This window comes from Urocitellus parryii, chromosome 6, assembly GCF_045843805.1.
Source record: "Urocitellus parryii isolate mUroPar1 chromosome 6, mUroPar1.hap1, whole genome shotgun sequence".
Classification (NCBI taxonomy): Eukaryota; Metazoa; Chordata; class Mammalia; order Rodentia; family Sciuridae; genus Urocitellus; species Urocitellus parryii.
Window position 1 is genome coordinate 101,497,703 of NC_135536.1, and position 12,265 is coordinate 101,509,967.

At 40.0% G+C, this 12,265-nt stretch overlaps 1 pseudogene; it reads left to right on the plus strand.

Annotated features, from left to right (window-relative positions):
* The first annotated feature begins 2,042 nt into the window (after positions 1–2,042).
* LOC144255278 (antizyme inhibitor 1 pseudogene) lies at positions 2,043–6,222 on the plus strand (annotated as a pseudogene).
* Positions 6,223–12,265: the final 6,043 nt, after the last annotated feature.

The window sequence follows — 12,265 nt, forward strand, 5'->3', positions numbered from 1 at the left end:
AACTGAGGTGCAACTGGAGGAAGTGGTTCATTGCGGGGGGCGTGTCTATAGGGTATATATTTTGTATCTGGAGAGTGGAGTCTCTCTGCTTCTTGATCACCATATGAGCTGCCTCCCTCCGCAGTACTATTCTACATCATGTTCAGCCTCACCATGAGCCCCAAGAAATGGACCTGGCTGTCTATGGACTGAGACCTCTGAAATTGTAAGCCTCCAAATAAACTTTTCCTCCTCTAAAATTGTTCTGGTCAGGTCCTTTAGTCACAGTGGTGGAAAAGCTGACTAAAACAAGCTGCTAAGTAAAGTAAGTCTTAAATTTATCCTACTTCTTCATAAATTTATAAGTGAAGTTTTAGTTCAATTACTAATCCGTTCATGTCTTCTCCTATAAAACTAAGCTCCATATATAAGTAGGGAATCTTCTTATTGAAAAATAGACCTTTAATACATTGGAACTAACCAGATGTCATAAGGAAATCCCTAAATCCAGAAACTCTGAGAAAATCTTTAAGCCATAACTTTTTTCTTTTTCTTTTTTAAAGATAGAGAGGGGAGAGAGAGAGAGAATTTTTTTAATATTTATTTTTTAGTTTTCGGCGGACACAACCTCTTTGTTGGTATGTGGTGCTGAGGATCGAATCCGGGCCGCACGCATGCCAGGCGAGCTGGATTCCACTTGAGCCACATCCCCAGCCCGTGTTTTTTTTTTTTTTTTTTAATGTATCCAGGAGGAATCTACCACTGAGCTATATCCCCAGCCTCCTTTTATTTTTTACAAGATCTTGCTAAGTTGCTGAGGCTGGCTATGAATTTGTGATTTTCCTGGCTCAGCTTCCCCCAAGTCATTGGGATTACAGGCCTGTGCCACCACACCTGGCCATAACACTGTTTATCACCCATCTTTCCATAAAGACTTTGCACAACATAGCAGTAGCAATGTGGTTCATCAGATATCTTCAAAGTCATGACAGTATTTTTGAAGAAATGCAAAGGGTAAAAACAAAACTACACTATCAGTCATCATTTCAAAGCAAAACAATGTCTCACTTTGACTCTAAAGGTGTTCTGGGATAGTATTTGGATATTTCAGCCAGGATTATTTTTGTCTCTTTCAGTTATTCTGCAGTTCCCCACCCACAGGATAAGAGCATTCATTGTATGTTGAGGGTAGATATGGCTTACAAATAAATGATTTAATTGCAGGGTTGAATGGATCTTTAAGTTGACACCTGACAAAAGAGTCAAATCACAGCATTTTGAATGTGTATGAGCCAAATTTGAGAGAAAAATGGTTTTGTTTGTAATTTAAAGAGGGCTTGGTTCCAAAGGTTAAACCAAATTGGAGGATTAGAGTTTAGGCTTTATAAAAAGTAACCATAGAGTAGGGAACAATACAGACTATGACTCATGGGCAGTTTCCCTGCCTCCCTCGCAGGCAGGAAAACCAAGAAAGTTTTCCTGAGCTGGAAGGAGTACTCAGAGAGCTGAAGTGCCCCAGGGGGACCAACACCCTGCTGGTCCAAACCTGCATCGGGGAGACAGGTTGATGGGGCTTGGGTAAGTACTCAGAGGAGAAGGAGCCTATTCCCACTTCCTACATGACCTGGAGGAGAGAATGCAGAATGTCCCAGGCCCACTTGGTAGCCTTAGTAGGGTAGAAATGGTACTGGGAAAGTTTGGTGGGTACAGAGAGTCTGAGTTGGTGCCCCATTGTTCCCCATGACCTGGAGGGGAACTGTGAGTTCTTAATAGAGAGAACAAGGTGCACAGACCAGAATGCTAACTGAAGGAAGATGCTGGAGAAGAAAGAACAGAACGTGTGGTGCATTGCTGAAGGATTCTTTCTTGGATTCTGAGTAGTTCCAAGAATGGAACCTCTTTTCAGAGAGAAAGACATGAAGTATCGCGCATATTCATTAAACAACTCAGGCCATAAGTGTGGAAGTTTAAGAAATACTTGAGCCACACTCTTTGGCTCTTCTCGCGGCTGAAGCGTTTCCTCTTTTTCACCCTGTTGTCGCCTTCTCTGCCTCCTCTTTTCCTTTCACGTTCTGCTGCTCTGCGGTGTGACGAGGCCAAATCCTCTCCCCACCCAGCCCGCGACTTTCTCCTTTTACCCGCGCTGCTCCATTTCTCTCTGGCCGCCGCTGCCACTGCTGCTCAGCTGGTGTCGGTGCCTCGCTTTTCTCCCCACGTCGTCCCCGCAGCCTATGGCCCAGGCCGCCTTGGGTATTTCTGCTCAAGGTAACCACATCCCTCTTTAAAAATTCCGCCAAAAAACAGAAGACGCTTTACCCGACTCTTTGGGCCGTTATCTCACGGCGAACTTTCTGACCAAGTATACAACTACCCAGAAGGCCTAGGAGAAGTGCTGTATAGAGAGCAGTTCGACTTTAACGCCGAGCCACCTTGGGAACCTAGCTGATGATAGGGGGGTTCCATCTCCTAACTTGTCCATGGAGGTCTTCACTTCAGAAATCCAAGACTCATATTCATCCAGCTTGGTGTCAAGTGGGCTGTTGCTGCCAGAATTATCTTGTGATTATTTGAGAGATGTATCAGTTTCTTCTGAAGTACAATCAACTGTAGAAGCCTTTGTAGCAGTTTGTTGCATATTCTAAGGACCCAGACATAGGCTTGGTGGCCCGTCTCTTGTTTTTCCTGGTTTATGACTTTCGGCTTTGTGGAATACGGCTGAGATGAAAGGATTTATTGACGATGCAAACTACTCTGTTGGCCTGTTGGATGAAGGAACAAACCTTGGAAATGTTATTGATAACTATGTTTATGAACATACTCTTACAGGGAAAAATGCATTTTTCGTGGGGGATCTTGGAAAGATTGTGAAGAAACACAGTCAGTGGCAGAATGTAGTGGCTCAGATAAAGCCATTTTACACAGTGAAGTGCAACTCTACTCCAGCTGTACTTGAGATTTTGGCAGCTCTTGGAATTGGATTTGCTTGTTCCAGTAAAAATGAAATGGCTTTACTGCAGGAATTGGGTGTATCTCCAGAAAATATCATTTACATAAGTCCTTGCAAGCAGGTTTCTCAGATAAAGTATGCAGCAAAAATTGGAGTAAATATCATGACATGTGACAGTGAGATTGAATTGAAGAAAATCGCACGAAATCATCCAAATGCCAAGGTCTTACTACATATTGCAACAGAAGATACTATTGGAGGTGAAGAGGGTAGCATGAAGTTTGGCACTACACTGAAGAACTGTAGGCATCTCTTGGAATGTGCTAAGGAACTTGATGTCCAAATAATTGGGGTCAAATTTCATGTTTCAAGTGCTTGCAAAGAATCTCAAGTATACGTACATGCTCTATCTGATGCTCGATGTGTATTTGACATGGCTGGAGAATTTGGTTTTACAATGAACATGTTAGACATTGGTGGAGGCTTTACAGGAACTGAATTTCAATTGGAAGAGGTTAATCATGTTATCAGCCCTCTGTTGGATATCTACTTTCCTGAAGGCTCTGGCATTAAGATAATTTCAGAACCTGGAAGCTACTATGTGTCTTCTGCATTTACACTTGCAGTTAATATCATTGCAAAGAAAGTTGTCGAAAATGATAAATTTTCCTCTGGAGGAAAAACCGGGAGTGATGAACCAGCTTTTATGTATTATATGAATGATGGTGTTTATGGTTCTTTTGCAAGTAAACTATCTGAGGACTTAAATACCATTCCAGAGGTTCACAAGAAATACAAGGAAGATGAGCCTCTCTTTACAAGCAGCCTTTGGGGTCCATCCTGTGATGAGCTTGATCAGATTGTGGAAAATTGTCTACTTCCTGAGCTGAATGTGGGTGATTGGCTTATCTTTGATAACATGGGAGCAGATTCTTTCCATGAACCATCTGCTTTTAATGATTTTCAGAGGCCAGCTATTTATTACATGATGTCATTCAGTGATTGGTATGAGATGCAAGATGCTGGAATTACTTCAGACACAATGATGAAGAACTTCTTCTTTGTGCCTTCTTGCATTCAGCTGAGCCAAGAAGACAGCTTTTCCACTGAAGCTTAAACAGGCATTCATGCTTCTTTAGATCTGAAGTTAGCAGGTTAAGCTTGTCTGGTCTACATTCCGGTGAAAAAAAATTAAACAATCTTATTCTGTTAATTCTCTTGGAAACAAAAATTAATAGTAATAGCTATTTGGGACCAGACGAAATCAGCTTTCATTTATAATTCATTTGGGGGGTAATGGGAGATATAGATAATGTATCCAGATTTAAACTTACCAGTTTGAACAGCCCCTTAAGTGTTTAAAATAAAATATGCAACAAAATGGATGACTTAGTGGAGATGGAAGCCCACTAATTGGGTTCCCCATTAAACCGTTTACATACAAGTACACAGTTTTTATACTAAGGATTCGTGTTTAAAAGTCTTGTAAAGTTAATGTCTTTCACCCAGATATATCAGATATCAGTGGAAGGCAAACGTGACTTCATTAGATACGTTTAGTGTATTTAGAATGTGTAAATTTGTGCTTTGAACTGTAGTTTAATAAATGTAAAATTGCATCATAGTATTTGTTGTATTTGACCTAATGTAACCCTTGTATGATTGCAATAAAATTTTGTGTAGATTTTACTGTTTTTTCAGGCTAAAACTTTGGGAAAGGGGCTAGATAGGAAAGGTAGTTTTGAAATAGATGTGTATATGGTCTGTTTTGAGGGTTATTTTTCTTTATAGCCCATTTAAGTTTAGTTTGGCTTAGTCCATTTTTTTTTCAGTTATTTAATTAGTAATTTAAAGTGTGGTAAATCATTGTGAAGTTCAGATTCATTAATGGAGAGTTGATGTGCATTAAGCATGATGTTTAACCATTTTAACACCAAAAACTGTTAATCCTGCATAAACCAATTGTAACAATTAGTAGGTGTTTCTGTATAGGTAGAATGCATAGAGTACCTTAGTAAATCTTTGAATCACAAATCTTTCGGCTGACATGGAAGATTCTATTAAATACTTTGAGTAAACTTGGTTGGGGGGAGGGAGATAAAATTGCAGAAAACTGCAGAGCACTAAAACTTATAGAAGGGCTACATCTATAACCAGAAATCTGATGCTCTTTTGCACAGAATATTTAAATTCAGAATGGGGAGGGGGTATGGGGTGAAGCACACTTAATTTTTTCTTTTTTCTTCAATTTTTTAATTGCAGTGATTTAAAATTTTAGGATTCTCTTTTTGTTATTGGTTTGAACTATTCCCTTAGTTTCTTGTTTGTTTTTCTATTTGTTCAGCTTAGCAATTCCTTTAAAATCTTTCATACTAAAATTTTATGGTGGTTGGGGAAGGGACTTAGCAGCACTAACCTGACAGTTGTCAGGAATTTGCTTTGTTCACTGCTAGTGTATTAGTAATCCTAGATCTCAGAATCACAATAGTAATAAAATAAACAACAGGGGTCATTTTTTCCTAACTTACTCTATGTTCAGATGTGGAATTTCTGTCCCCCAAGAGGAAATGTGACTTCACTTTGGTGCCAATGGACAGAAAATTCTACCTGTGCTACATAGGAGAAGTTTGGAATGCACTTAATTGCTGGTTTTTACACCTTGATTTCAAGGTGGAAAGAAATCGATCATGAATCTCTAATTTCAATCTCAAACCAGTAGGTGCTTAATGTTTTTGATTTAATTAATGCCCATTTTTGAATTTCATGGGTTCTACTAAAAAATTTAGGACCCCAATCCATTGTCCTCTAATTGCCCTTGGACTTTACCAAGGTATAATGGGGTTTTATGCAAAATTCCAATTTACCATGCAATCTTTTTTTTTTTTTTATTAACTGAAATGAGAAGAAATAACACTCTACCTTCTTCATATATTGTTGGTTATTGTGGTCCAGAAATGCCAAATCCTTTAAAAGATGGTACAAGTTTTGAGTCATTTGGCTTAACTTTACAGGCTTGAGCTTCATGGCATGTCAATTTTGCCATCCCATAGGAGAGCAACAGTTCAGAGTTGCAGGTATCACATGTGAATGATATATGTGAATGAAACTTTTAAGAAATGTCTGTATTGTATTTGAAGACTGTTTACCATAAATCTGAAGTTTGAACCTTATGTATTTCAATTTGGTATGCTAACAACTGAATTAATGTAAAATCTTTTTATATACTATTGTAATCTCAGTTCAAAATTTAACTGAAAATATAAAACCCAAATGATTTCTATATAGTAAATTGAACTGTAAAGGTAAAAAAAAAAAAAAAAAAAAAAGAAATACTTGAAAGACTGGGTTTAGAGAAGACATGATATAGCTGTGCTTAAAAAAATCACCAATAATTTATTGATAAAGAAGCTGAGGCTGACTTGGGAGATGGAGGTAGAGAGCAAAGCAGGGAGGCCCTCACTGGCTGGAAGAATCTGGGCTCAGGAGGCTCCCAGGGTTCTTTCTCAGTCAGTCAGCCAAGGAAGATTCTGTCTGTTGCTGAAAGAAGAGTTTTGGGTTGAGGAATCAGCTTGCACTTTCTGTTGCTCTTAAGGAAAAACAGCTGATTACTCCTGTAGATATGAAGTGAGGGCCATCATGTACACCATACACAGCCTCTGGGGGAGAGTCTATATACAGAGTAGGTGGCAATGATGTCCCTAACCTAAAATGTACATTCTGCACATTTCTGCTTGCAGCCCCTGTTAAAAGTCTCCCTGTAACTTATCCTCATCAAGGGCTGCTCTGCCTGCCTCTTGGCTGAAGCTTCCTGAGGGGCGGAAGAATGAAGGGGAGCCACTGATGAAAGGATGGATGGAGAATTTTACTTAAGACCAAGGCCATCCAGGTAAACTGTGAGGCCTTACTAAGAGATATTAAACATTCCACACAGAGGCCTTCTTGGAGCGGGAGCATATCTAGATTAAATGTCTTTGTGGGGATTACAGGTAATTTTCCAGGAGAAATGAATCTGGAATTTTGGATGATACTTAGAAATTTTAAACAAAGATTGTTTTCTTTCCCCAAATGATACTTGTTGCCCAATGATCTTTCACCCATCAGAAAAGTAATCATTGCTTCAGGCAAAGGCTGATTCAGCCTAGAACAGTGAAGGCCATGAGGGTTGAACATGGGTGTGTATGAAATCCATATGCTATGTGTTTTGTATTTAGTCTGTGCACAAAGTCTGTGTGTATGTGCAGTCTCTGTGGTATGTGTGTTTGCCGTCTGTTTTGTTTTTGATTTTTGAAACAGGGTCTCCCTATGTTGCTTAGGTTGGTTTTGAACTTATGAGCTCAAGGGATCTTCCTCTATCAGCCTCTGTGTCATCAGGACTACAGGTGCCTCCCGCCATGTCCAGCATGCGTGTGCATTTAGATTCAGAGTGGGCATACTTGCCTGAAACCCTACACATGGAGTAGATCTGAAGTTTGTGGTCAACATGACTCAGATGCAAAGAAATGTAACTAACTTTATGTGTCAGTAAAAATGCAAAGCTCCTTATTTTTACAAATGGCAACATTTCATCCTGCCCCTTTAAAGAAACTCCGACACCTGCAGTTTAGAAATCTCATTTCTTTTGGAAAAACATAATTTATGATTCAAACTTAGACTCCATGTTTAGGCTTTTCTAAATTTCCCTTTCCTTTTGCCTCCATGACTGTGCTCTGAGTGTAGGTAGCAGGTAGCAGGTGGCACACACTCAACTCTGTGCTGTGGAGAGAAGGTCTGGCCCATTTAGCTGGCCTCTGCCCTTGCTGGCCTCAGCTATGGTGTGTTACTCTCTACCACATGCACTGCACGCTTCTGGGCTTGCCATCTCCAGCCCTAGATGCCTCTGGTGCTTGTCTTGAGGCCCTGCTACAGGTGTATGCCTCCTCAACAAAATCCAGTCCTCTGAGGCTCACAGGCCCTCCCAGCAATCAGGCACCCCACCTGGAGGCTCTTGTCTAGGCACTGAGGACCGTGAAAAACCCATGGCAAGTCACAGCCCAGACTGTTTCTCTGCTCGACTGCCCCACCTCACAATTGCTGCTGGATTGGCATTCCCATGTTGATGTGGGGCATTCTCTCTCATATATATATATACCTTTATTTAATGAACTTATCAACATGCAGTGCTGAGAATGGAACCCAGTGCCTCACACATGTTAGGCAAGCACTCTATCCGTGAGTCACCACCCCAGCCCCAGATGTAGGGCATTCTTTAAGGTGGTGTCCTAAATTTCCAGATAGAAAGAGTGCCTGAGACCCCGTTGTCCTAGGAACCTCAAGCATGGAAGTGTCCCTATTCACATAGATGGAGAATTATGCCCTGCCCACCCGCCCCAGCCTTCTCTCCATGGTCCTCCTCCCAAACCAGGAAGGGGTTTTATTGCTTTTTTGTGTGACAGGAAATTGCCATGACCTCATGTCTTATACGCTATGGTTTATATTAAAAACTTCAAACTTGCTCCTCCGTGCATTAGATGTAGATACTTAGAGAGAATGTTTTGTAAGTTAAGAACAGAGCAAAACGCTGTTCTGTCTCAAGTGGTTGGCCCTTGTCATCAGCAAGCAGGCCCTGAGCTGTTTGTTCTGCACATAATTCCTGCCCTTCCCCTGCCCATTTCCGGTCTGGGTCCTGATGATTGCAGGCTTCCTTGGCATCTGGCATTGACTCAACCCCTGGAAATACTAACAGGAGAAGGGGGTTCCAGGAAGGAGAAGTCAGAGTCCTTCTGGGTGCTTGGGAGGTGTCTAGTAGGAGCTGCTGTGTCCCCCTGTGGATCCAAGGCCCTGTTGACGTGGTTGACCTCTGGGGGATGTCACCTACTACTCTGTTTCTCACCTCCTCCATTGCCTGTGTATCCAACTGCCTATGTTAATTTTCTTTAAAGTCGTTTGTTTGCCAAGTTAGACCCCTGACTGAGAGATTGGCTTTCAAAAACTTCTGAAATGGGCTTCAGGAGGTAAATGGCATTCCTATTATATATATAAAAAAATCCTAATCTTTGCAGGGCTCAGTGGCCCACACCTGTAATCCCAGTGGTTTGGAAGGCTGAGGAAGGAGGATTTTGAGTTCAAGCCAGCCTCAGCAATTTAGTGAGGCCCTAAGCAACTCAGTGAGACCCTGTCTCTAAATAAAATACAAAAAAGGGCTGGGGATGTGGCTCAGTGGTTGAGTGCCCTTGAGTTCAATCTCTGGTACCAAAAAAAAAAAAAAAAAGAGTAACTTTTCTTAAGGCAATGGATACTAAATTGATCAGAGAAGTAGGAAAATAAAAAGCACATTAAAATATGTCAGAAAAATCTCATTACCAAAGTATGCAAGTACTACATTCAATTTTATTGCTTTATGAATAGACATTTTGCTGCCCTATCTGCTTATGCTCATTGTTCTCAGCTGTTATGATAATTATGTGATTTTTCTTTGGTTTTACACTGTCTCTTACTTCTTACTTGTATTAGCATATATCCCATTCATTAGCAAGTGGCCCGACACACTCAGCTTATTGAGTAATGAATGGCCTTTTTGCTCGGTTATGACAAAACAGATTTTTTACACTGGCCAGTAAAGAGGTTTAGAACACCAGTGGGTAGTAACTGGTAATGACCAGCTCAGTAAACATACTAAAATTCATGAGTAGACATAGAGGTCACACAAATCAAGTGTCTGTGGGCCACACAGGTAATATAAATGAAAAAGCAGAACCTGTACATTACAAAAGGGAGCAGCAGGCCTGTGGAAACTGGAGAGCACATGTACAGTCTCATGAGAGGGTCTCTACCCAGCCCCAGCTGATTATGCTATGTGAGAACAGGGACGCTTTGTTGTGTGATTTTCCAAATTTTTGAAGAGAGGCCAGAAATCTAGATTGCATGTGAAAATCTCATTACTTGTAAATTAATATCATTAATTGAAAATATTTTAAAACATTGTGCAAATTTAACAAAGCATATCTGCAGCAACCATGGACCCTATGTGACCAGCTTTTAATCTGTCCCAACTGTACATGTTACATGGAGCAATATATATATGTGCTCAATAATGCTGTCTTAACTCAAAAATTTGCAGACTGATGTTTTAGAGTTATCTTCCTAATATAGTGCGCACACACACACACACACACACACACACACATATATATATATATATATATATATATATCACTGAGTTACAACTCAAATCCTTTTTATTTTTTTATTCTCACTAAGTTGCTAGCCTCAAACTTAAAATCCTCCTGCTTTAGTCTCCCAGGTTGCTGGGATTACAGGTCTGTGCTACCAGGCCTGTCTGTAGCATATTCTTTTGAATATTCTTACTAGTATGAAATTTATAATCTTTGTATCCAAGGGGGATCCCCTTGTTTCTCCATTTAAAAATAGCCAAAATAATAACATGAGTATCATTTGATATCAGAAGAAAAATAGGGAAAATTGAACATATTTTTTTCTGTCATATTTACCATCTCATATATATTTATTATAACATCTTGGAGTCTATCTTAAAAATATCTCTGGCTTTCTCATCATTGCCATCCTAATCCAAGCAATTGTTACTTGTTTCCCTTTAATAAACTGTTCCAAGTAACTTCCCATGTCTCTGGACTCCCCAGTTATTCTATATGCCTCTTACTTTGGAGCAGCTAGCAAGTATCTAGCACAATGCTACAGACCCAAATATAAACAAAATCTCTGTACTCAAGAAATTTGCTTTCTAGTCATTCTTGTAGGTAGGAGGGTTGTGGTGTGGGGAGGAGGGAGTGGTCACTCTGCCTGAGGAAGGAATTAGTTCATTAATTGCTACTTCAAAGAAATCTCCAAGGGCAACTTCATCACTGAGCAAATTAATTATAATCTTGGCATTTCCAAATTTATGGCCAGATAGTGCTAAACTACATCTTGAGTCTTATCTCTGCCAAGAAAACTGTAGTATTGTGCTTGCTGCCTCTGTGTTTCACTTGCACTTTTTTCCATGATCTGGGGAAATGCTACTTGAACTTCAGCACCCAAATACTACTGCGTCCAAAAATCTGCTCGCCTTTGGAGTTTTTCTTTCTTTTGAGTTTCCATAGAATAGTCTAGATTTTACAGTTATGTTCTGCTTTGAAACTGGGTGCCTATCGTCCCAGCTATTTGGGAGGGAGACAGGAGGATGAGTTGAGTCCAGGAGTTCAGGTCCTACCTAAGCAATGGAGTTAGACCCAATATTTTTTTAAATCTTCATGAGGCTTTGAAATACAGATACTTGAGTTCTTGTATTATCCCCACTAGAGTATAATGATGTTTATTATCTGCATTTTCTGTTGATCATTGGCAGCGACTAATACACTGTTGTGCACTAACTAGCCACTTTTTAAAACTTGGTGAGAAGATATATCCTCCATCTAGTGGTAAAACTGAAAACTGCATGCAATGTTAACCTTATCCATCACAATTGTGATGTAAACTTAAAGTGACACCAAAACTTAAAAAAAAAAAAAGAAGAAAGAAATAGAAAGAAAGAAAAGAGAGTGCCTTTTTAATACTATAGTTTGTTTCAATCAAAATCTGTTTTGGAAAACACACTGTGTTACTTTTCTTTTTTTTTTAATTTTTTTTTTAAAGAGAGAGTGATAGAGGAGAGAGAGTGATAGAGGAGAGAGAGAGAGAGAGAGAGAATTTTTTTTTAATATTTATTTTCAGTTCTCGGCGGACACAACATCTTTGTTGGTATGTGGTGCTGAGGATCAAACCCGGGCCTCACGCATGCCAGGCGAGCGCGCTACCACTTGAGCCACATCCCCAGCCCTGTGTTACTTTTCAAATAGACCTAAATCCTTTGTATAGCATTTTTTATCAAAACACTTGATTCAAGAAATTTTACTAAGTGACAAGAGATGATACAATCATAAAGAGTCCTTTACATGGCTAGGTTTACTTTTCATATGACAATCTTAGACAAATCCTTCACCACTAATTCCTGACTCATGACGAAAGGCAGATACCACTCTTCTAGTTCAGCAAACCCATATTTGTGGGATTTGTGAACTAAAGATTTCTCTATCAGATCTGGTACAACACTAACTATTAATCATTCGAGGGTAATGCCAGAAAAGTCAAGGTCAACCTTGAAATGTAGCTTCCACAGAAATCTTTAGAGCAGGATTTCTAGAAGCTCAGCCCTACCCAGTGATCCTAAGGTCTTACCTAGCAGGGTTTCCAGTGTTTGGAGCTCTCCTCTCCTACTTCCTCCTTACTTTTGATTCCTGGACTTAGCAGGATTTCAGGGGAGAAGAGCTCTTAGCAGCAATGGCATCCCCTCAGAGAAACATGCAG